Source organism: Ambystoma mexicanum, chromosome 2p (assembly GCF_040938575.1).
Source record: "Ambystoma mexicanum isolate Mex_15411 chromosome 2p, UKY_AmexF1_1, whole genome shotgun sequence".
Classification (NCBI taxonomy): Eukaryota; Metazoa; Chordata; class Amphibia; order Caudata; family Ambystomatidae; genus Ambystoma; species Ambystoma mexicanum.
This window is the reverse complement of record NC_090923.1, coordinates 378,210,002-378,236,637: the sequence shown is the minus strand read 5'-3', so window position 1 is coordinate 378,236,637 and position 26,636 is coordinate 378,210,002. Positions and strand designations below refer to the sequence as shown.

At 41.8% G+C, this 26,636-nt stretch overlaps 1 protein-coding gene across 24 annotated transcripts in view; it reads right to left on the bottom strand.

The window, feature by feature from the left end:
* Positions 1-26,636, bottom strand: part of CADPS (calcium dependent secretion activator) — a 2,044,505-nt gene that overhangs the window by 893,398 nt on the left and 1,124,471 nt on the right. The gene's annotated exons all lie outside the window — the stretch shown is intronic.

The window sequence follows — 26,636 nt, the reverse complement described above, 5'->3', positions numbered from 1 at the left end:
TCATCAATTTTCTATTGGTTTACGCTATGGGCAGATAAATGGTTGTTCCCAGTGATATGTTAGGGAGTTAGGGTATTTTCAGAATATGAAATGGGTACATGGCCACACTAAAGTATTGCTTTGTATTTTCACATAACATCAAAGTTGTCATAGAAAAAAACTTTGTGCACACCTTCAATTTACACCTGAATTCAGCAAGTTTAATTATTGGATATGAGACATTACCGTGAATAAAAGTCCATGTAAACCTGAATGATGTGTGGAGTAAGAAGGGACATGTGGTGGAAAAAATATTTTGGAGAGTGAAAACATTTGTATACAAGCTTTTATTAATAATGTTAATTTCTTCCTCTCAAAGTCGCTTCATGTTAGAACCAACAATGCTGTGTGAATGCTTGCCTTGTTTGTTGATGGGGTAGAATCGAAATTGCAACAGTAATATGGTACACCTAATGTTTTGTGAATGCTCTTTTGCGTTATAAATTATTACTACACCTAATATTAGCGTGCACCTGTATTTTGAAATGTGTAAGTGCTGAAAGACTAATGGATTGTCTGAGAACGGTGCTTTTAAAGAGGAATAAGTTCTCTCTACCATAGCAACTGCCTTTTTTTTATAACAAGCAATTTAAACATACTTCAAAGGCTTGCTCTTCAAAGGCAATGATTTGAAACTCAACAATTAGAGTATCTCTGTTGAAAACCTTCACTGAGTGATTTGAAGTGATGGAAACTAAAGCACATCTAGAAATGTGACTGAGACCTATGAATATTGATCAATGGGTTGACTGATTTTAGAAAGGAAAACATATGTAATCTTTATTGGTACATGGGAAAGGCAGCAAGAATACAAATACAAATACCCTTATATGGATAGACAAAAGTCAAAAGAATGAAATTCAAAATAGCATACATGGTTACAAAATAAGACCAAAAAATAATACAACACTAACAATCTCATTTTATGGTATCTCTTTACATAAACCCCGTCTGTTTATTTGAGACGGGGCTTTTATTTAAATTAAAACATTTTCTTTACCTTAATTGATTAATACAATTCATATGTTAAAAATAATTATCATTATGTGTGGCAGAACAGCAATGCTTGTTTTCCACTGCAGGCCATTAGTTACATTGATAAAATGCGGTTGATATTTTCTCAGCAGCCAACTTTGTGAGGAACAAAGTGAGGAACTTAATATAGGCATTTTTAATTTTTAATATTATTGTTTAAAGTGCGAACCTAACTCAAGAGCACCGAAGCGCTGAACAAAGTGTGGGTAGCTGGAATTTGGGCTGGCATCTTTCAACAGCGCAGGCAGTACTTGGAGGCATGTGCGTGGGTATGTGCATCTATTGGAATTAGTCCATTGTCAGGTGTTGTTGAAAGAGCCATGTTTTGAGAGATTTTGCGAAAAATTGAGAATTGTGGGGGCATTTCGATCCGACACCAGGATCGAGTTCCGGAGGATGGGTGCATGGCAAGAGAAGGATTGTTTGCGGGTCTTTGACAATGAGTTGTGATTCAAGACAGTTGGTTGATTTGCTCTCCGAGCATTGTGTGCCACCAGATATGTGGAGCTTACCTGCAGGTATGCTGGTCTGCTACTCATGACTGCTTTGTAGATGATACATGCAGTCTTGAACAGTATCCTGGCTTGGAGTGGAAGCCAATGTAGTTCATGTAGGGTTGGATTAATTTGGTCAAATTTACGTGTTCCCATAATAAGACGAGCTACAGTGTGGTGGACTGGATTCAGGAGAGCCATCTTCATGAGGGTTTCACATGTATTTTACAGCTTTCTAGATCCTTAGCAGTCAGTGTTGGTGCTCGCCGACCAAAGTTTTAAAACCAAACATATTAAGTGGTATGTTCCAAAGATGCAGACAACTGTTGAATTCTTTGGGAAGATACTTGCACTTTACAAAAATAATGATGTCCTACATGCTGTGGAAGTCCTTACTTGAGACATTCCATAGTGGCCAAGAAATTAATTTGAATTAATACAAAAGTAGGTTTTTCATATGATATTTAATATGCAATAGCAGCACCAAGAAAGTGTACCCAGGAGCTTTGAAAGAGTCGTTAGCTGAATGGATTGAGTAATAATATAAGAATTGATGCAGGTGGCCTAACAGCGTACATGTTTAATTAATTAATCACTAAGTGTTGTGAATACAGAAAATGATAATTCATTGGGAGGAGCTCGTAAGGAAACATTAATAATTTGATGTTTGATATTTTTGTCGAAGAAAGCAAGAAAGCAAGGCCATGTTTGGTTTACATTTGAAATGGTAGGTACTACAACAAGTGTGAACCCTGAATGAAGTCTTGATCTCCTTCACTGTGGTGCAGTCAGTCTTGAGATTCTACCACCAAGAACAGTTGTTTGGTTGAATGCAGGATTAATCTCTGAGTGTTTATTTCTACTATCTTCTAGATATGATATGAACACTGATGGACATTAGAAAGCCTTGGCCACGATGTTGGTGACTTTGGCACTCATAATGAGCCTGTTGGGTAAAATTTGCAATCAGAAGTCAATGTTTTTGCATGTAGAATTCCACGCGCTTCTCCCTTTATCAATCAAGTTGGCTTATGGTCATGGAAAAGACTGCCAACACATAGAGAAATATATGCTTTACTCTTAATCACCCCATTGCAGCAGTCATACAGAAACATGAGTGGCAAAGGGCGATTTGGTGAGGATGGAGGTGACACTGGAAAACTGACAAGTTCTGATGTAGAGCTGGCAGTCTTGGCTGAGGAGTTTGCCAAGGGGGCTCCTCAATTTATTGGCCACATTCAGCACTCGTTTCCCTTGCTAGAGGTGCAACAGGCTCTGACAAGCCATCAGGGAAAAAGATATCCGCTACCATGTTTCTGAAAGCCCAACCAAGACAATTAATTCCCCTCAACTATCCTTATAAAGCTCACCCTCATCATAGTAAAAGGAGAGTTTCAATTCTGGAATGATAGGGACTAACTCCCCTATTGAACAAAAGTACTGAAAATGTTTGATAGCTTCAACATGGTGATTCTGTACAAAAGGAAACACCCAGAGATTGGGCCACTGCATTGACACAATCCTGAAACATGGCCTGGACAATATTAGCTCATTAAATGTGATCTAATTAGACCAAAAATACATCATCTTCTTCATTACAAATCAACATTCAATCATTCCATACTAAAGTTAAATAGTTCACATTTATTTTTAACAAAGTTCTGAAAGCCAACATATTCAAGACCACACTAAGGAAAACTCTTTACATTTCAACTTCACCAAGGTCCATCCTATATGCCATGTCATATGATTTAGTTTTTGATTTCTTGATTTATTATATTCCATTCGAGAACCAAAAATGCTATATTGTATCCTGCTTCATGAAACATCAGTGATCTAGTGTGCAGTTTTATTGTAGTGTGTTAAGTACTTTAACTACAATTTAAAATTAGGGGCTCATATAACCTCTGATATAATTTTAAAAAGTGTCCTCACAATTGTTTATAATTTTTATTTATTTGAATGAAAATCATAAGCAACAAGAAAAAGATTAGCATCAGGTCAATTAACATTCTTTTTTAAATAACATATTGTTAATACACAGCAACCAGGAAAAAACAGTAAATAATACATATCAAAAGAGTGGTAGCAATAGTAGAAGGTAGCTACAGTGTCCTCGAAACAATCCCAGGCATGCCACATCAAATCATTTAAATTCTACGGTCTGCACACAATATCAGACAGCATTTTTTCATATGGAATCTCCAAGAAGATAGAAATCTGTTCATAACCAGTAGGGCAAAACAGAGCCCAGATCAATCCATACTCCTGAGCCCTTCTCGAATGACTGAGGAACAGTTACTACAAATTGGAAATGACATGGCTGAAAATGCCACTGCAATACGCACAGTTTGATTATAAATAAATCATAAAAAGCTACATTACCACTGTGCTTCACTGTTGTAATATGTTTCCATTGGAAGGAATAGTGTGCACCTTTGGGTGGAACACATGCAGTCTCCCCTGTGCACCTAAGAGACAGCATCCAACACATATTACAGATTTTAACACACGCTAAATCGTAGTAGGAACCACATTTTCCCTTCAGTTACATTTCACAAAAAGACTTGATTTTAACTAATGTAAAATGAAAACAGGAGTAACACCATCTCTAAAAGGGCAAAGACACCCATGTGGGTCGCAAATATAATCAAATTAGTAAGAGGGCACAACCAGTGTTAAAGAGAAATTCATTTTAAAATGAGAGTCAAGTGATAGCATGAATATTGAGAATAGCACTGGTTTATTTGTTCAACTACAATGCTAGAAGTCAAAAATGTTAGCATATGTTTAAAATGAAACACTAGGGTGTATCTCCTGCTCTTTCTATTGCCAATGTTTTGATTGTAAAATACTTCTGAAAGAATTAAACCATGGCCATTTTGCTTCATGGGGATGGTTTACAATTGTGTCAATACAATAGAAGTAAATAAGCCTTTCATGCACATAACATCAATAGAAACATTTTGATAGCTTTGGCAATGCCTGTTTTATGTCTTCATGCAGAACTAACCCAAAGTCAAACTTAATTTCATCTCTGCATACAGGTTACCATGTGGGGAAGGTTAAGAATTCCATGAGACAAGCCTGGCCTTTTCAGAGTGGAAAGATTTACAGTCGGTCCTCAAGAGAACCCATTAGGCACACAAAGAACAAAGAGACATCTGTACTAGGACCCTCCCACAGGAGCCTAGTTTAAGAGAGTCAATAGTTGAAAATACATCTGTTCACAATTGAAAAATATGGTGTGCTCAGCAATGGGCATCAGGCCTGATTTTCTCGGACTTAGACCCAAACAGACTTAATTGCCGTTAATGTGTCACTGACATGATTGAAGGCACACTGATGCTAACCAGATACAGCATAATAGGTTTTCTAACAATGGAAGCCCAGTGTCAAAGCACAGAACATAATTCCCCTTATAAAATGTCATCCATACTGGTTACAACGAACCCAAAGTTGAGAGCCTCCTATTTAACATGCCACTAAATGTTCCAAATTGATCTAAAATTAATACCATTTTAAATATGAATAACTTCATGAATAAATATGCAACATAGTCCAGTCACATATCAAGCTGTGTTTAGGCTGGAGGATTACTGAAATCCCTGTTTCATTGAGGTAGCTGTAACGCTCACCTGATTCCCGCATAGGCGCCGGTCTTGACTGGGTGAATACCGTATCTTCAAAGGTGATGTGTAACACACGGTTGGGTCTTTGGGCTGGACCTCTGTGCACTGTATGTCTGACTCGAAGAGTAAGATGTCTGCAGATAGAAAATATGGGATTAATGAACTGGGGTTATTGGGTGCCTCTCTCCTCTTCCCTTTCGCTTCTCCTGTAGAACCCCAAAGGTTAACGCCCTCACCTTAGGTAAGTGAACGCCGAGCTCTCCATCTGCCTCGGGGCAGGGTGCCGTAACCAGTTTCTTCACTGGATAAGGGTGCAGGCCTCTTGACCTCAGAGGACTGCTGTCCGTCGTTAACTGCACGAACGGTAAGTTCTGGGCACTTCAAATGTCTTAAAAGTCTTTTGTAATGATATCTCTTGTTTTGCAGGGTTCCGGCGATGGCGGATGGCGGGCTGATGAGAGTTGAGGATCGAACCCGCGTGAGGAATAGAAGCGCCTGGAAGCACGTAAGTAAGCGCTTGTAGCCTGCTTCACGATGCGCACTAACTGTCCCTTTTATCGTGCAGGTACAAGTTCGGAGCTTTAGAGAAGCTGAAGGGTGCTGGAATACCCACTGGATTCGGCGTGGGAAGGAGTAATGGCACGTGAGTAATAAAGTTGCCCAATGTCTTTAAACGCACCTTCTTTTGTCTTTCAGATGCAGGATGCAGCGCCAAAGGCCTCCGGAGCGTGCGAAGAGCTGGTAAGCTTTTGTCTTTCAGATGCCGGAATGCAGTGCGAAGACCTCCGGAGCATGCGAAGAGTAGGTAAGCCTTTGTCTTTCAGATGCCGGAATGCAGCACGAGGCGTTGGTGACAGGCGATGGACCAGGTAAGAGATGCGCTGCCACTGAAGACCATAGTGCTAACCTGTTCTTTCTTTGACTTTACAGGTGCTGCTGAAGACTGGATTCCAGGATGGTAAGCCTTTGTTCCCTTAGGCCCAGGATCAGAAGCAGAAGACACGATGAGCGTTCTGCTGCAGAGAATGCAGAATAACGCAAAGCAAGATTCATCCATCGGGTGTGGTTTAAATAGCCTCCTGTAGTGCTTAGGTGTCTCCTTCCACAGCCACGCCTAGGTAAGAAAAGAGTTCCTGCTTTCCAGAAGAGTTCCAGTGTTCTGAACCTAGGGAGTGGCTCCTGCCCCACCCAACAGGAAAAGTAGTCCCAAACAGAAGAGGATCAGGGGTTGAACTGGCAGGTAAGTAAGCAGCATGGTCTGCTGCAGGTAAGTCCACCCAAGCATTATGAGCCCGGCGCTTCCAGCACTGGGACTGGGCATCTTTATGAGCCTGGTGCCACTGGCGCCAGGACAGGGTCCAAAAGGTCCCAATTGGGACTGGCTGGCACTCGGAACCGGGGTTATGGGTCTGCTTCCAAGGGAGTCGGGCAAGTCCTGATCTTTTGGAAGCAGAGATCATGACAGCACCCCCGCTCAAGGCCCCTCACAAACCGGGCTTCTCCGGGGGTTTGGGCTTGTTAGGAAATGTTCGATGAAATCTTTTGATTAGACGAGGCGCGTGGACATATTCTGCAGGTTCACAGGATCTTTCTTGGGGACCGTAGCCTTTCCAGTCAATCAGGTAAAATAGTTTAGATTTGGAGATCTTGGAATCCAGGATGCTTTTGACTTCAAACTCGAGTTCTCCATCAACTAGAATAGGTTTTGGAGATGTAGTTAGTCGGGTTTGAGGTTGCACGGGTTTTAATAGAGAGACGCGGAAGACCGGATGTATCTTCATGTGAGGGGGCAAGTCCAACTTGACTGCTACTGGATTTACTATGGTAGTGATGGAATAGGGACCAAGGTATCTTGGGTTGAATGTGCGTGGTCCTTTTAGAGGTAGATATTTGGTGGATAACCAGACTTGATCTCCTACTTGATATTGGGGGGCTTCCTTTCGATGTTGGTCTGCTCCTTTCTTGTATTGTTCTTTAGCCCTTTGAAGGTGAGAAACGGCTTCCTTAAAGGCTTGGGTGATTGTAGAATGCAGGTGGTCTACTGCTGGTGTTCCAAGATCTTGGAGTGGATCCAACTCCGAGGTTCGAGGGTGACTACCGTATAAAAGAAAAAACGGGGTCTTCCCAGTTCCCGAGTGGACAGAGTTATTGTAGGCATATTCGGCTATCCAAAGGATATCTTTCCAAGTTTTTTCAGTTTGTTGTAGCATGCAGCGCAAATACTGTTCCAGAGTTTGATTGGTCCTCTCGGTTTGTCCGTCGGTTTGAGGGTGGTGGCTGGTCGAAAGTCTCACATCAATTTGAGCCGACCGACAGCAACTTCGCCAAAAATGAGAAATAAATTGACTACCTCGATCCGAAATTAGAACTGAAGGAAAACCGTGCAGTCGGACGATGTTTTCGAGAAATTCTCGGGCCAGAGTTGCTGCTGGTAAGCCTTTGAGTGGAATGAAATGCGCCATCTTGGAGAATAGGTCCACTATTACTAGGATCGTATTGTATCCGGAGCATGGAGGTAGATCGGTGATGAAGTCCATAGAAAGCGTATGCCAAGGGCGAGGCGGGATGTCAATAGGGCGTAAGAGGCCGGCTGGTTTTTCCTTTTGACTCTTGTTTTGGGCGCATACGCCACAGGACATTATAAAGTTTCTGATATCTTTTTTCCAAGACGGCCACCAGAAGTAGCGCTTGATCTTTTCCGAGGTCTTGGTCATACCGGGATGTCCTTCCATTAAAGAATCGTGATAACAAGAGATTACCTTTTTCTGTAAATCTGTGCTGGGCAGGTATAACCGTTTTTGGAAATATAATAGGTTGTCCTTCACCGTAAAGTCCTTTCCCTGCAGATGCCAATTCTGTATGTCTGCTGGAGTTACCAGTAGCCTGGCTTTATCCTTAACTTCCTCTATGGATTGTGTGGTGATTACAACTAGAATTCTTTGTTCGGGAATGATAGGTACAGGTTTAGGATTGATCAAATGTTCTTCCACTCCCATCCGAGAAAGGGCATCAGCTTTACCGTTTTTTGTACCAGGTCGATAGGTAATTATGAAGTCAAACTCGGCAAAGAATAGTGCCCAACGGAGTTGCCTAGAGGATTGAGCTTTTGCGGTTTTCAAATATTGCAGGTTTCGGTTATCTGTAATCACAGTAACGGTGTGTCGGGCCCCCAGAAGATAATGCCGCCAAGCCTTAAAGGCGGACTTGATAGCTAGAAGTTCCTTATCAGTAATAGTGTAATTGATTTCAGGAGGCGAGAATTTGCGGGACCAAAATGCCACGGGATGCAACTGATTGGTTACTGGGTCCTTTTGTGATAGAACTGCCCCCATGGCAAGGCTCGAAGCATCAGTTTCAACGATGTAGGGGAGTTCTGGGCGAGGATGTTTTAAGATCGGTGCAGAGATAAATCTAGTCTTCAAATTCTGGAAAGCTTGTTCCTCCTCGGTAGACCATTCAAAACGTTTGTTTTTCTTTAACAAGGCGGTGATGGGCTGGACTATTCGAGAGAATTCGGGGATAAACCTGCGGTAAAAGTTAGCAAAGCCTAACATGCTTTGAACACCTTTTACGGAGGATGGCGATGGCCATTTGAGAATTGCATTGACCTTCTTTGAATCCATACGCACTCTGTTAGGTGATAATATGAATCCCAAGAATTCAACTTCAGTCACATTGAAAACACATTTTTCCAACTTAGCGAAAAGTTTGTGTTGACGCAATCTCTCGAGGACCATTTTCACGTGTTTCCGATGTTCAGTTTCTGATGAAGAATAAACGAGGATGTCGTCAATGTAAACAACAACACACACATCTATGAGCTCTCTGAGGACATCGTTGATAAAATATTGAAAGGCGGCCGGGGCATTGCAAAGTCCGTAGGGCATGATCTGATATTCAAATAGCCCATACTTGGTGCGGAAGGCCGTCTTCCATTCATCGCCCTCTTTTACTCGTACCAAGTGGTAGGCTCCTCTAAGATCCAGCTTTGTATATATGCATGCTTTTCTGACTTGGTCCAGGAGTTCAGGGATCAAAGGTAACGGATATCTATTCTTAACGGTGATCTGGTTCAGGGCGCGATAATCTATACAAGTTCTAAGGTCCCCTTCTTTTTTTGGAACGAAGAACAAAGCTGAGGAAGCAGGGGACTTGGAAGGACGAATAAACCCATTCGCTAGGTATTGATCCAGGTATTGTCGGAGGTGAAGATTCTCAGGCTCGGTGAGGGCATAAATCCTACTACAAGGAGGAGTAGATCGAGGTATCAGGTCTATCTGGCAGTCATAAGACCTATGAGGAGGTAGAGAGTTAGCGTGATCCTTCAGGAAAACATCTTGGAATTCTAGGTATTCAGGAGGTAACTGGGGAGCCTCCGAGGAAATTGCTGCCAGTGCAACACCAGGTCGAGGGTGACAAGTAGAGACACATTCTGGAAACTGAACCGTTCTTGCTCGCCAATCGATCTGAGGATTGTGCTTCTCTAACCAAGGAATTCCTAGAATAATCTGGAACTGAGGGGCCTTGATCACATCGAACACAATCTTCTCATGGTGTCCATCTTGACTTACTAGCGTCACTTCTTGGGTGGTATGCGTTACTGGTCCGGAGGCTATCTCCGTACCATCCACCGTAGTAATGATGTCCTTTACAGCCTTTGGACAAAGAGTCAGATTCATCCTCAAAACCATTTCATGATCCACATAATTGCCGATGGCACCGCTGTCGACGTAAGCTTCAATCGCATGTAATCGATCCGGATGTTCAGGGCTAATGAGGACCATAGGTATCACGAAATGCGAGGTCACATAACTGGTTTTAATGCTCGGCAAGAGGACCTCTATTCTTGTCGGGCGAGGTCGTTTCCCTGCTCAGAGTTTGTGACCCTGGTAACTGCAGCTCCTACTGCCTTCTTGGCTGGTTTCACCGGACAGTCTCGAAGAAAGTGCCCCGAGTTTCCGCAATAGAGGCATAATTGCAGCTGTTTTCTCCTTTCCCGCTCCTTTTGTGTTAGTGGTCCTTTCAGGCCCCCTATTTGCATGGGTTGCCCGGAGTCTACTCCTTTGGTAGGAGTTTGTGGTTTGGAAAATACTCAAGCATCAAACTTGGAACGATCGGCCTTCCTGTTCTGCAGTCTGTGGTCAATTTGAACGACTAAGTCAATATAGTCCGAACAGTCTTGCGGGGGATTCACTACTTGGGCTAACACATCTTTGAGCTCTCCACGTAGACCTCTATAAAACAGCGTGATCCTTTTGTCCTCAGGCCATCGAGTTTCCACTATCAGTCTGTTGAAAGACGCAATATAAGCCAAAAGGTCTTGATTACCCTGTCGCAATGAAAGGAGCTCATTGTCCAAGGTCTGCCCCTGTGAATGTCTTGCAAACAGTTTTTCCATACGGAGCTGAAAAGCTTGAATATCATGGAGAACCGGATCATCTTGATTAACTAGAGGGATCGACCAGTCTGCCGCATTGCCACTAAGGTACGAAAGCACGAAAGCTACCTTAGCTTGATCAGTTGGAAAGGCTGCTGGCTGGCATAAGAAGTGCAATCGGCACTGATTAATAAATACTGCAAACCTCTTTGTGTCACCAGAAAATCGTTCGGGCGGAGCCAGAGGTACATTCCCAGGTAGGTTGATCTGCACTGGGTTCGTAGAGGATGTTGAAGGAAGATTTGCCCCTGATGCGGGTAACGGAGTTTGTCCGGCTTGTGACTGTAGCAATTGTCTAGCGAGATCGTCTGTTCGCTCCTTGGAAATAATCAGTTGCCTTCTTAGAGCATTTGTTTCCTGACGGGCTGCATGCACTTCTGCTCTTAGTTCCCCAAGTAACTGGGCTAGCTGGTCGGTATCCGAGGTTTCCATAGCGCCTGGGTGGGAGTTTTGCGGTAGGCATTGCGTTCTGTAACGCTCACCTGATTCCCGCAGAGGCGCCGGTCTTGACTGGGTGAATGCCGTATCTTCAAAGGTGATGTGTAACACACGGTTGGCTCTTTGGGCTGGACCTCTGTGCACTGTATGTCTGACTCGAAAAGTAAGATGTCTGCAGATAGAAAATATGGGATTAATGAACTGGGGTTATTGGGTGCCTCTCTCCTCTTCTCTTTCTCTTCTCCTGTAGAACCCCAAAGGTTAACGCCCTCACCTTAGGTAAGTGAACGCCGAGCACTCCATCTGCCTCGGGGCAGGGTGCCATAACCAGTTTCTTCACTGAATAAGGGTGCAGGCCTCTTGACCTCAGAGGACTGCTGTCCGTCGTTAACTGCACAAACGGTAAGTTCTGGGCACTTCAAATGTCTTAAAAGTCTTTTGTAATGATATCTCTTGTTTTGCAGGGTTCCGGCGATGGCGGATGGCGGGCTGATGATAGTTGAGGATCGAATCCGCGTGAGGAATAGAAGCGCCTGGAAGCACGTAAGTAAGCGCTTGTAGCATGCTTCACGATGCGCACTAACTGTCCCTTTTATCGTGCAGGTGCAAGTTCGGAGCTTTAGAGAAGCTGAAGGGTGCTGGAATACCCACTGGATTCGGCGTGGGAAGGAGTAATGGCACGTGAGTAATAAAGTTGCCCAATGTCTTTAAACGCACCTTCTTTTGTCTTTCAGATGCGGGATGCAGCGCCAAAGGCCTCCGGAGCGTGCGAAGAGCTGGTAAGCTTATGTCTTTCAGATGCCGGAATGCAGTGCGAAGACCTCCGGAGCATGCAAAGAGTAGGTAAGCCTTTGTCTTTCAGATGCCGGAATGCAGCACGAGGCGTTGGTGACAGCCGATGGACCAGGTAAGAGATGCGCTGCCACTGAAGACCGTAGTGCTAACCTGTTCTTTCTTTGACTTTACAGGTGCTGCTGAAGACTGGATTCCAGGATGGTAAGCCTTTGTTCCCTTAGGCCCAGGATCAGAAGCAGAAGACACGATGAGCGTTCTGCTGCAGAGAATGCAGAATAACGCAAAGCAAGATTCATCCATCGGGTGTGGTTTAAGTAGCCTCCTGTAGTGCTTAGGTGTCTCCTTCCACAGCCACGCCTAGGTAAGAAAAGAGTTCCTGCTTTCCAGAAGAGTTCCAGTGTTCTGAACCTAGGGAGTGGCTCCTGCCCCACCCAACAGGAAAAGTAGTCCCAAACAGAAGAGGATCAGGGGTTCAACTGGCAGGTAAGTAAGCAGCATGGTCTGCTGCAGGTAAGTCCACCCAAGCATTATGAGCCCGGCGCTGCCAGCGCTGGGACTGGGCATCTTTATGAGCCTGGTGCCACTGGCGCCAGGACAGGGTCCAAAAGGTCCCAATTGGGACTGGCTGGCACTCGGAACCGGGGTTATGGGTCTGCTTCCAAGGGAGTCAGGCAAGTCCTGATCTTTTGGAAGCAGAGATCATGACAGTAGCAGGTTGCTACCATGAAATATGGAATACAACATATTTTTAATTTAAGAACATTAAGGACAGAATGGTCCCCCACCTTTTTTCCTTTCATATGTACCAACAATTATAAACATCCACTGAAAAGAGGGTGTGTGTTTTCTATAGGAGTGGCTGACTCTGAGGCATGCCAATGGAAGGGTCAGACCAATCAAACAGTATGACAAAGTCATGAGTTAAGTTTGAGAATATTGAGCATTTTAAAAGGGAGGAGTAAAGAGGCAACATGATTCTGACTCTGGAAAAAGCAGCATGAAAAAACACCACTTTTTACTATTGGATGAGTGCTGACTATGGATATTATCTACAAATGATACAATCCATGTAGAATCTGAACCAAGGAGGCAGTCCTACCTTTATGGAAGGAGATTGGGAGATGCCTTGCTGAATGGTAGATGCCCAATCTAAGTGGGTCTCTGCTGGCTCCAAAATATTAAAGATCAATTCAACATTTGCATGGGAATTCCCCAATAAAAAAATATATACTCTGTAGAACTATTCTTATGAGGATTACAAGAAGGTTTGTCGAGCACTACCCAGATGTTTTAATTTTATAATTGAAAATGAAACGTGGATCTCAATGCATTTAAAATCAAGTGAGATGTCATTACAGTCCAACCCAAAATACATTTCTGGGTTTTCTTTGCAATGATACATAATGTTTAACATTAAGCTGTGATATGAGTAAGTCTGTACCATATCCTAATAAAGATTTGTCTGATAATGTGTGTTCTGTGAATAACATAGGTATTTAATAAGGATTTAAATGTGTAATTTCTACTCCTATAGCAAATGATGATTAGGTAAATCCAATGTACTGCTCATTCGTGAAGCAACACACTGGGAATGTTTTTGAGGTGAAAGGGAATGTGCACTTATGCCCATTTAAAAAATGCTAAAACTATTCTCCCAGGTTCAGTGGATGAACCACATTCTGTGAATTCTGAATCTATCACATTGCATTTATAACACAAAACCTGAAAAATGTGAATGCAATTCAGTGAAAACATACTTTAAAATTGCATACACATACTAGCAACCCACAGCATCATATTCACATGGGAAATGTGATAGATGTGATTGTTTTCTGATTCTAGGTGATAATAGGGAAAGCAAAGTTCATGGAATTATTTGTAAATGTCATTTTCAATTTTCAGTTTAGTCAGCAAGATAGGCGTAACTACCAAACAAATGTTTCTCAGTGCTTATCCTAAACAATCAACAAAACATGTGAGGCTAGTTAAACGATACATTGCCAGAAGTAGGCAAACCTTAGATATTTCAATCTATTTCTAAACTGTATAAGATCAGGAATTTGCCTTATGATCAGGGCAACATTATTCCAATACGTAAGTGCAAGGAGCATGCAGGATCTGCCATAGGTGCCTGATCTGGAGAACCTAGAGACTGGGAGAGCACAACATAGTGAAGAACTAAGAGGTGGAGTGGCACTGTAACGGGAAAAGCACCAGCTCATATGTGGAGGTGCAGAGCCATAATAAGTGTTATGTACATTTAATTCTGGACTGTAATGGAAGCCAATGAAAACTTCTCAGATCCAGAGTCATATGATGCTGTCTGCTACTGTTTGAAACAATGTGAACTGCAACATCTTTAACAATCTTTAGGTGCTGAAGATCTTTATCTGAGCCTGCATATATATAATTGCCATAATCTAATTTGTATACAATAAAATCTCTTGTTAAAGGGGCACAGTCAGCTTTATATAATAAATGTCTAAGTTGTTTAAAAACCATCAGATGGAAATGTGTTGAGCTTGCAAGACAGCTTATATGTTATGCCATAGAAAATGATGAGTCCAGAATCATGCCAAGGGATTTTTCCTGGTGTAGAACTTGGATGGTGCCATTTGGCCAGGAAATATCTACACACATAGGTAGCAATTACCATCATGTACAGAAAGGAGGCAGAAACATTATTTTTGTTTTTGCCTGGTATAAACCCAGCTGGTTTGATGTCATACATTTATATGGATTGAATAACAATGGAGTTATCATTAGAGATACCCTTAAGATAAAAAAATGTCATCTGCATAATTCCAGACAGTGACTGCAAGATTACCCAGGAGATCATGCAGAAGACTTATATACGTGGTAATGAGCAACCATGAGATACACGATCCGTGTGGCACACCACATGTAGAGACCCCTGTTACTGACAAACTCCTTGAGCTTTACTCTAGTGATTCAATTGGTAAGGAAGGATTCAACCCAAGTGCCCTCTGTATCAGACACCATAGTTGTGTCCCTAAATCAATCACTAGAATGGTATGATAAAGGTTATTGACTTCTGCTGATGAGTTCAGAAGCATCAACATACTGGTATTACCACCGCCAAAGATATTCAAAGGTGTCTCTGCCACGTCCATCAGTGCCATTTCTTGCTGTTTCTAGGGGAAAAAAAGACTGCCTATCCCACAAAAGCAGCCCTGTTTACAAGTGCTCCAGAAGATAAAGCTTAGTGGCATTGTATAATATTTTCAGGAAAAGCAGTGCATTTGAAATCGGTCTACACTTGGAGAAGTTATCATGGTTAAAGAGTGTTTCTTTAGAAGTGGAGTAGCCTAGACCTGGTTTATGCTCGCTGGAATCACAGGGGTCCTGAATGAAGTATTGATGATACTTTCAACTATCATTGATGTGGTATCAGCACATGTCTTTGTGATGTGGGAGATACAGAGGTCACCCGGACAGTTGTGAAGATTAAAATTCATTATGATAATCTTAACATCTGTTACTGAGAGATCTCTAAAAATTAGGGAATTTACATTATTGGTACAAACTGAGGACAGCATATTTGAGGACATTACAGGGTGTAAACTCAGAGCAAATGGAAATATGTTCAGGGTTTGCAAGGACCATCAAATGTTATTGATTTTAGTACTAGACAGCTTTATATCTGGATACACTAGTCATCAGAAATATTCACAGTATTGGTGTTACAGGAAGTAATGTTCTGCTCATGAAGAAACTAAAAGACAGCCTTAGAAGAGTTGACTGTTATCTGAACCTTCTATGAAAAGCATAACTTTTTGATCTCAGTTGCAGCTGATCTACATTTGGCCCATAAACCCTTAAATCTGAGGTAGTTTACCTGATCTGGTTACCCCCTCCATCTGTCTTCCTGACTACTTAAATCACTCTTGATAGAGGCTAAATTATCATTAAAGCAATACGTTCTCAAATGTTTTGCTTTGATAACTGTATTTCTTATTTTTGCCACCATATCAATAGTTTGGGCAATGCTGGAATTATATATGGCCATGGGACTTTACTTCCATACCCTCACTCAGAGTTCAAAAAGCATCTAGGCTTGCAAAAATGGGATTTAGCATGTTGACTATTAATGTATGCTTAGCTCTAAAATAGATAGTAAGCTCATCATCTTTCGGTGTTCATTCAACCCAAGTTGCCATGACTTATGTAAGATCAGGTTATATGCAACCTTTGATGTGTGTATGGTGAAAGTTCAGATATGAGAAGTCTATGTCAATTAGGTCTTATTTCAACTGTAATGCAGTAGTATATCTAATATCCTGGAAGTCTAGATTAAACTCTCCCATCAAGATAAATGGAGGAGGCATCCTATTATTATTTTTATTATTATTTAAGGATTGCTTGTATAGCGCAACTCACCCATAGGCCTCAGTGGGCAGGTAGTCCAGGAAGAAGAAGGAGTCAGTCAATCATAGAGCATATTGGAAGAACTCAAAAGTCTAGTAAGGAGAAGCTATTTTCACCACACATTTGTATGTCATGGTAGGAATTTTATAAAAGATACACTGTTTAACCAATAGCCAGTGTAGAGACCATCAGGCTTACGTTATATGGTCGGAGCGCCTAAGACCACAAACAGCTCTTACCGCATTATTCTGGGAGGTCTGCAATATCTTAAGGTTTGTTTTTGATGTACCATCAAAAAGACTATTGGAATAATCTATCCTAGACTTAACAAGGACAGTAGCCACTGAGGAAACATTTTTTTTCAGAGAGGTACGGTTTTATCTGTCTAATAAGTTTAGTTGTGTCTGCACACATGGTTTTTGTCTCATATTTAAGTTAAACTCTGACGGCTTTTACCTAAGAGGAGGGTTGAATGACAAAGTACGCAGTCAGAAATTGAGAATACCTAGCATCTAAGCTGAACAAACTTTGACTTGAGCTAACTAGCATCAGCTCAGTGTACCGTTGTTTAATGCAAGTGAGTTGACATTGTTCCATCTTTGAATAGTCTCATATATGCGACCAATCTCAGCTGAGTCCCTGTCATAGTCGCCTGATATATGGAAGACAACCTGAGTATAATCTGCGTAGTTAGTACAACTAACACCACGGCCGTCCAAAATAGCAAACAGCAAGTGAATATATAGATTAAATAATATGGGGAAAAGACAGGCTCCCTACAGCACACTACATGACAGATTCGGAGTCAGACTGCAACCCCCCCCAAGGGAACTCTTGCTGTCCTTGTTCCCGGAAATGATCAAAGCTATGCCAAGGCTGAGACAGAACAATTTTCCACTCCCTCCAACCTCTCAAGCAGTGGACCATGATCCACAAGGTCAAAAGCTGCCGAGAAGTGCAGTAACATAAGTAGTCCAGAGTCAACAATCCTGGCAAGAATAGCCTTAAGATCAATCATTGTAGTTTCTGTTCCATGCTTAGCCCGTAATCCTGATTTATAGATTCCCAGAAGAACATGAGTTTCAATATGATGCTGGAGCTGTACAAAGGTGATCCTATTCAATATATATATATATATTTTTATGTTGTTTTTTTTTCCGTTTTTTTGGGTCACAACAAACACAAGCATCAAGCGATACGTCTCTTGTTCCAATCAATCGGAACAATTAAACTTGTCATCATCTCGAACAAACAGATTGTGCAGTGCTTTGCTTTATGTCTCTCATTCCTTCCCTCCAACCCCCCACATCCCCACAATACATTAACCAGCTGGCTCAAGTATATCACATTCTATTAACTAACATTACCCTTATCAAAGGTATCTCTGCAACACATCGACTGGTTACATGTGGGCTTTCTCATGAAGTCTCTGCAGGTTTAACTGTATTTCTTGATATCCGGCTGAGTCTGTGGATTTTATTTTAGTGATCGTGTTGTGCACATAAGTCGGTCCAAGCCATTTCAACAGAGCCCTGTTCCCCATGGATGGAAGCTGTTAGTTCCATGCCACATTAGGTCACTCAGTTATTTTCCGAAGAGTCATCCTTTTCCTGAATGTAGCTAAACACACCCTTGCAGCTAGAAGCAAACCATGGGCCATCTTAGGTAATTTCACAAGCTCATCATCCTATTCTTCTAAACCAAACAATATTAGCATTTGTGTGTTCTCCCTTGTTTCCCTGTCTAGGTCTCTGATCCAACTGAGGGCCTCATCCCAATAAGACTGGACCACTGTGCAACTCCACCACATGTGCCAGTAATCGGCCTTTATCCCACATTCATGCCAGCAAAAGGAACTCACTCCTTGATACATCTTAGCAAGTATGACTGGGTTGTTTTGCCACCTGTAAAGGAGTTTAATACCGTGGAGTTTATATTGGCAAGATAAAGATGTTTGCGAGGTTCTCCTGCATATCTTAAGCCAAGTGCGTGGAGAAGCTCCCTCCCGAAGTCAACTTCCCATTTTTCCCTTAATTTCTTGGAAGGAGAATTCTTTGTTTCTACCAGGGCTCTGTATAGTGCACCTATCAGACCACTGGAGCCTGTGTCAGTATACAGTATCTTCTCGAAGGGAGTAAGTTCTCTCTGCAATTTATCTTTCCAGATTTCTCTGGTCATGACTCTAGTGCTTCCTCGAGTTCCTGTATTGTCACATATGTTCCCCCTTTCCATAGCTGTCCTGCCCTTTCGAGTCTGGCTTCAAACCATGTCTGAAACCTCTCCGGGTGTGGGATGGCGTCTCTAATTCCTGGTACCCATATGTGTCCTAAATGGGACGACCATGTTGTGACGTCCTCCATCCCTTCTCTCTGTCGCCAGATGCTCCATACAGTCCCTAGAATGGGGTGTTCACATATTCTTCTGAGCAACTTTGGTCTGGGTACCCATAGCCATTCGCCAACAGTTGCAGGGTGAAGGTGTTGGTTGTCCAGGCCCACCCATTGCAGATCTTTCCGTTGTCTAAGGTGTGGGACCAGAATCCTCAATTGGGTGGTCTCATAATATAGACGTATGTCTGGAAGCCCTTCCCCTCCACTATCTTTGTTGAGATGCAGTAATGTAAAGGGGAATCTAGGTTTCATGCCCTGCCATAAAAGCGCAATAGTGAGGCTTTGGTTTTCACAAAATAATCTTCGAGTAGTATGGGGAGCATCTGGATCAGATATAGGATTTTCGGTAAAATCACAATTTTAATGGCATTGAGTCATCCCATCCATGAGAGCGTTAGCCGATTCCATCGTAAGGTCTTTTTATATTACTGTCATCATGGAGGTGGGGGGGATTTGCCTCGTATAACTCTTTAAGTTCTCTGGTGACATTAATGCCCAGGTATCGTAGTTTTCATACGTGAACTGCCCCACATCTCTGTCTTTGCTTTTGTCTATGGGGAGGAGGACCGTTTTCCTAGTATTTATTTTGAGCCCTGCCAGCTGACCATACATTTCAATGACCTCAATTGCCGCTGGAATCGATGTTAGGGGATTTGTCATGTGTAATAACATATCATCTGCATAAAGCCCTAACTTACATATCTAGCCCCCAACCGTGATACCCGTCACCCTCAGATCTTGTTGTAATCTTTGAGCGAGTGGTTCTAATGAGAGAACAAAAAGCAGTGAGGATAGTGGACACCCTTGTCTGGTGCCTCTACCTAGTTTAAACCATTTTAAATAACCCCCATTGACCACTACACATGTCTTTGGGGAGGAATATAGTGCTTTATTACCTCGGAGGAGTTTTGGACTCAACCCATCCTTTAGGAGGACCCTGTCCTGGAAACCCATGCTAAGCTATCAAATGCCTTTCTGCGTCTACCGAGAGAAGGGTGCGGTCCCCCCGCATCCTCTGTGCTTTGTTTATCAGATGAAGTGTTTTTCTCATTGTATCTGCCCTCTGGCAACCCAATACGAATCTACAATATGTCATTGAAGAGTGACGTTAGGAGGGGAAACAAGGATCATCGAGAATGTTTTAAAGAACCCTGGAGTGAAACCATCCTCGCCGGGTGCTTTCCCTAGTTTGAGGCATCCAATGACTGTCTCTATTCTGTCTCCTGTGATTGAGGCTTCAAGGACCTCAGCTTCTGCTTTCGTTAGTGTGGGGAGGTGAGATTCTGTAAGGTATTTCTCAATGGCCCCTGCGGGTGCTGTCCCAACCTTGCTGTATAAGGTTTCGTAAAAGGAGGCAAATGCTTCCTGAATCTCCTCGGCTGCATCTGTCTTATTACTATCTGGTTCCTCTATTTCCTTGACCCATCTCTCTGCTCGTTGTTTGCCTAGCCGTACCGCAAGAAGGGCATCGACCTTGTCTCCTTTTTCATGACATTTTTGTTTTAGGAACTGCAAATTCCGGACTATCGTTCCCTCTTCCAGTAACTTCAGTTCTTCTCTTAAGTCTCTGGCATCCATAAAGTGTTTCTATTCTGCCTCTTAACCCTTTTTCTATGAGTGCACATTCTCTTTTTTTGGGCCCCTTCTCTGATGAGGATACCTCTCTATGAGGCCTTAGTTGCATCCCACACCTTTCTCTTGTTCACCTCCCCCGTATCGTTAACAGTGAAGAATTGTTTCATTTCGTTTTCCAATTCCTCCCTGAAGATCGTGTCCTTTCATAGTGAGTCATTACACCTCCATTTCAAATTTCTGTGGTGTAGACCTTCCCTGAGTATGTCAATTGATACCATGTCATGGTCTGACCACAAAATTGGGCGGATTAGAGAATCCCGTAATACTGCTAGCAATTCTCTTGGGATGTATAGCTAATCGATTCTGGTAAGGGTGCCATGCGGGGTAGAGTAGAAAGTGAAGCCCCTTTCCTGCAGATGGAGGTACCTCTAACTGTCTCTTAACCTGTACAGTTCCCTGGCTGTATTAAATTCTACTCCCCATTGGCCCTGAGGTTCTTGATTCGCCTCTTCCTTGGTCTGTCTATCTAGGGTCACGTTCATCCATGTGTTCAAGTCTCCTCCAAGTGTAAGCTAGCCAATATTTTTAATAAGAACTGCACATTAGTAATTGGGTGATAGTTCTCAGAAATACTAGGGTCAAGTGAGTCCTTTTTTAGGATTGGGTTACACCACACATTTTTGAGTGAGGCAGGCATAATTGCAGAATGAAAGGAGGAATTCACAATGTTCATGATTAAATGAGATAAGACTGAAAGAGAATCTTTAATGAGACAAGCTGGACACATATCCCCCTGACATTTTGTAGGTGTCAAGTCATTACAATCATCAAATCTCTTCTCAATGATGGGTTTTAAATTGAAAACAGGAGGTAACATAATTATTAGCAGTCTTACTGGTAGCCAGGCCACATATGGCAGCCTGTGAGCCAGCAGACTGTTGATATGTTAAATGTTTGTCTGGTGGGAATCTAACTTATTGGCGAAGCCTGTCTGGCTTGTGGAACACGAAGCATCACTCTTAGTTATTTCAGGAAAATAATTAATATTACAATGAAGTCAACGAACCAAAAAAATCGGTACAAAATAAATGGTCATATTAGGGGAATGATACAAAATAAGTAATTAGAGGACATAGGTGGAGCTTAAACATATAGTGATGTCTAGCTCTTTACAATCACTTATGGCAGTAGAATGACTGGACTGTAAAAAGGTCTCTCAAAATAAGGGCAACTCTGCCTCCTTTCCCTAATGACCTATTTGAGTTGAGGATATAAACTCCCCCCATCAAGGATAAATGGCACAGAATAGTCTTTAAACCACAGTTCAGTAATAGCAAAAAAGTCCAGTCTGGACTCAATAATTCTATCATGGATTTCTGTGGAGTGTGCCCGTCTTGAGCGGGCATTTAAGAATGCCCATCCAAAGCTCATGAGTATAACTGACAGAGCATGAGGATATTTTCAGCTGAGGACTAGTGTGAACACCTACAGCAACTGAGTTGGGGGCAGAGTAAACTATATCTTCCTTAGCAAGAAGTAGATATTTGGTTAGAACAACATTTTTCCAAAATGAGGTGCAATGTAACCATCTCTACAGCATAGTGAATATTTTAAGCAGAAATAGATTACTCACCAATAAAAAAGGAGAGCGGGCAAAATGGTTGAACCCAGCTCTCACCTAGCTAAATGGGCTTTCCATTGATATGAGTCAGATAAGCCTTCAGGGTGCTTCCAGGATGACACGGAAACCCCCAAATACCCCAGGCTTTATGGGAACAGATGTCACATTTGATGCAAAAGCAATGTAATGTGATGCTACTTTATATGCAATGTAGACCTTATTCCACGTCAAGAAAGTTTTGATACAGCGTACGACAAGCAGTGTGTGAATAATAGATTTATGCTGGCAGTTTTTTTTTCATTTTTGTATACAAACTGCATGTGATTGTTTAGTGCTGTGGTGACTTCCCCAGCGTAAAGCCAGGGACCACCTGTGATTTGATTTTGATTTAATAAAACAAAATATGATTCCTAAATTAGCCTGTTTCTTGTCCCCAGAATTGTATCTCAGGGAGCCATATATCAGTGTGCTCTCTAAATGAAATAAACCAATATAAATCAGTTCATTATGCCACATTATACAATCGCCTATAGTTAGGTTTTCCCCATGTGAGGTACTCCACCTTCTAAAAAAGTAGATCCTGCAGCCCTCTCCTGCAGGCCCTTCATCAGTGTACCGTTCCATCCTGGCCACATCATGAGAACCTTAATAAACAGCTCCCTTCAGTCGCCACTGTCTAATAAATGAAACCCTTAAAAAGGTTAACACATAGAACCACAACACATTGTGTACAAAAGGTTTTTTTTCTTATGTCCAGAGCAAGGAATAGACAGAAAACAAGAGAGCACCATTTTCATTATGGGGCAATATAATCCACGCCATATGCAATGGTTAACTGAGTTTTCCAACATTACCATCATGTACAATAATGTTTCACATGGTTAAACATGATATCCATGTTCAGAGGCTTAAACTGTAGCCAATATCCCACCACCGTCTTTTAAAGAATTGGAGCCCTTTTTGTCTGTGTCTCAGTTAATTTGAGAACCCTGTTGCAAATAAATCCAGCCATTTCTATTGCACCAGACTCATTGAGATGCTTTAGCCGTTCTTTCCCCTTCATTCACAGCCCCATGACCTTATAAGTAAACACTCTCACTTGAGCAATGTATCATTTGGATCACTTCTGTTATGGACCTAACTGGTCTAACAAAACTTTAACAAACATTTGAGATGCTGGATAGGAAGACTGGATCTTCAAATTGTTTGACACACTTCAGGAAATTGAACTGTAATTAAGTAGAATCCATGCATAGCAAATACATCTAAAATCAAGATCGTAGACATCAAACTCGTGTATTTCCCTCCAAGTGCAAACTCACTGCCTAGCTTCTATTTTGTCCAACTAGACATTCCCTACGAAGGCTAAGTCACAGATCTGGCAGTTGTCTGTTGCATTATCATCCTCTTGAGTTTCAATTTTCAGGTAGAGTTTGTGGTCAAATCATCACAATATAAAATGAAACAAATAGGAGGAATTCTACCTTTTATGCCACAAGGAACACTAATGGTGGCACTTACCATAGTTAACTGTCAATTTATGGTGTCAATTCCATCTAGGCTGCCTCAATTACAAACCAATTCAACAGACTATAACAAGGTCTAGAGTGCTGCAGGGTGGCTCATCATTGGTGTACAAAACTGCTAACTTGCCTCCACCTTCCTCAGAGAGATATACTGTACACAAATACAGAAAAGAAAAACCTTCAGTTCCACCTGTACCTATCTGAATGGCACAGACTCAATCTAGTTACAGGATAACAACAAAATTTACCACCATTCCTGAACTCCCCCCACACTAACCTGCTAAAGCTTAAACTAAATGAACCAATAGATATAAAAGTTACACCAACATCAGCACATGATTATGGAATGGACACCACACTGACATACCACTCAATTAGCCTTTTTTCAGTTTTCAGTATGGTGAAACTGAAGACCCACACTAAGTTATATTTGTATAGTGCATGAGCAGCCTTTGGGCATTGCAGCGCAGTTACTTGTGGGGCACTTAGTTACATGGGGAAGTACAAGTTGGATATGCATTTACAGGTTATACATTTATACAATTCAAGCACAGGTTATATACACAATTACATATTCTATATATATACAGTTATGCAGTCAAGTGTGATTTGTAGAAGGGGATTAGGAGAAGAGCATGGTTTTCATGGTATGCCAGGCAAGTTCTACCCATTATGTTCAGTGTAACTTAAATTCTGTTGTCAATGTAATCTATGTGCCTATAACTTCCATTCAGTTCTTGAATTGATCTATTCTTCTTCAATGAATCATTATAACTTTATTCTGCCATCTCTGGAGTTTTGTGATCGTTGTCCCCTTAACGACTGGTATGCTCTAGTTATAAGAAACTATTACTTGGCATAGCGAGGATCCCTTTTGAGCAGTGTGTACAGTGTGTACATAATTATAGCAAGGTATAAGCTGGCAACCCTATGAAAGGGCCATGTTGACGTGGGATCCATCTGAACTCCAAGACTGTGGTCCTAGTAATTTAATTTGCCCTTCGGAGTGATTGAAGAGAAGACAATGGAAGTATGTGTGCTAGACCCATGACAGATAGGGTCCAGGGTAATTTGCTTGAGTAAACAAAGCTGGACAGAGGGCTTCCCCATGCTCCTCAACTCTCTTTGAGATTCACAGAATACATAAAAACTAGACAAGAGAACACTTTGGATCTTACAGTTGAGAGATTCTGAATTGCAATACAAGGTGTTCTGGCCCAGTTGTACCAAATGAAAATTGATGCATCGTATCCACTCTGCTAGATTCCTGATATTTCTATTCAAACAATACCCCAAAATACTCCTCAACAAAGTTGTTACAGGATTTATCCAAATGGAACACCATTAAAGTAAAGGTTTCAGGGCTATATAGCCAGCAAGATAACCTACACCTAGCTCTACATGGATTGCCAAAATAAAGCTAGCTTGGATGATATGCATAACTCAACTCAATAAATAATCCTCCCCCCAAACAAGCATGTCCACATTAGTGTGTTTCCAAACACCTATAAAGTACTTAACAGTGTCTACCGTTTTGACCCAATATGCCATCAACGTTGCTGTAATACTATGGCCAGTCTATGAGAATAAGTACATCTGTAAAGCAACCAGGGAAACAGGCTACCCCTCCCTTATCCACATAGGCCAATGACTTCAAGCTAAATGTGTTTTAAAGTTGAGAAATTCAATGCACGTTAAACTGAGATTGGAAATAGATGATTTAATATTCTCTAATTCATAATTAACTGTCTTTACAGACCCATGTGGATTCTAAAAAACCTTTTTAGGTTATTAGGTTATTAATTGTATTCAAGAAAGACAGCACAAGGTGAAGTGAAACATGACCTAATCAAACAAAACCTAACATTTATTATCAATAGGTCACATTTTGGGTCAACACATTATGTTTCTGGACCCTGCTGGCAAAAGGGCCTAATCTAGGCACTTGTGTCTGTTCAATGAAGGAGCCTTCATCAGGAGGTAAAATGACTGATTTGTTGTAGACGCTCCAAGATCTTTTCCATGTGTAGAAATGTTATCTGTATCTTGTGTTTAGGGAAAAATTCTTAATGTATTTTCTTTCAGCAGAATCACTCTCCGACAACTACAAAAATATCCATATAGGCTGCAATGCTTTTGTAGAAAGTGAGATTACTTTTCTTTATTTTACTTTACTTTAAGGCTGCATGCTTGGATTTTTCACGCCAAGAGGATTGCATATAAACTGAATTATTGAAATTGAAGTCAACGTACAGTATCTAAGTACGACTGTCAGAGAAAAGGTGGGCTGAAACTGCATTATGGGAGAGCGCCATTATGTCCATGTGAGAGAAAGACATCCCTGATGCTGCATTCTGCGAAATGCAGTGAACTTATTAAACTGTCATTCAACATTGTGAGAGAAAGAAAACCCTGACAATGCACTGTGGAAGAAGCGATGAAACTACAAAAGCAAGCAAAAGATATTGTGAGAGAAGGAGGTGCTGGACATTGTACTCTGGGAAATGAAGGGACCTTTTTTTATAACCGTAAACGCTATACTCAGAACAATATTTAATTCATATAATTATTCCATTCTTGCAGCATACACATAACACTTCTAAATCAAAATAATAAAGATGATCTGAACTCCTTTCACTGGTTCACTACCTCATATTTACTCACTGCAGGGTTTATAACATGACTAGCAGAAGTACAGGTTATCTGAAAGGGTTCTGTAGACAGACATGATAACACTGATCCTGTAGGTCCCTGTTCTGATTTGCTTATCACTTGAGGTACTTTGCACCCTGAAGTAAAAAGCACTGAGAATGGGTGTGTGTGGCTGACTGACATAGCCCAGAGCAGATTTTGGGGCAGGTGAGAGTTGGTGTGCTGCTGCATAGTGGGACCTTCTGTGCCCTCTCCCCACCTGTCACCTCACCCTGGCATATTGTGGTGCATTGCAGTGCAACTATCTTGGAAACAGTTCATTCTAGGGCCTAGACCTCGAGTTTGGGTCCATGTGTCAGGACCGGTCCTTCTATGATGACATTGATGTTTCACTGATTCTAGGCAACCATCTCATGGGTGAAGTTGCTGAAATCCATGGAAAGAGGAGGGATGTCCAAATGTCATGTAGCTAGTTATGTCTAGAGCGTCCTAGATTTTAACTATGCAAAAGTTGGTGCAGATTGGTAAAACAGTGTAGAATTGTATAAGGAATTTGCCAAGCCACAAACCCACAAACAAATTCTGACTTGTGCTGAAATCTGGGGAATGGGGT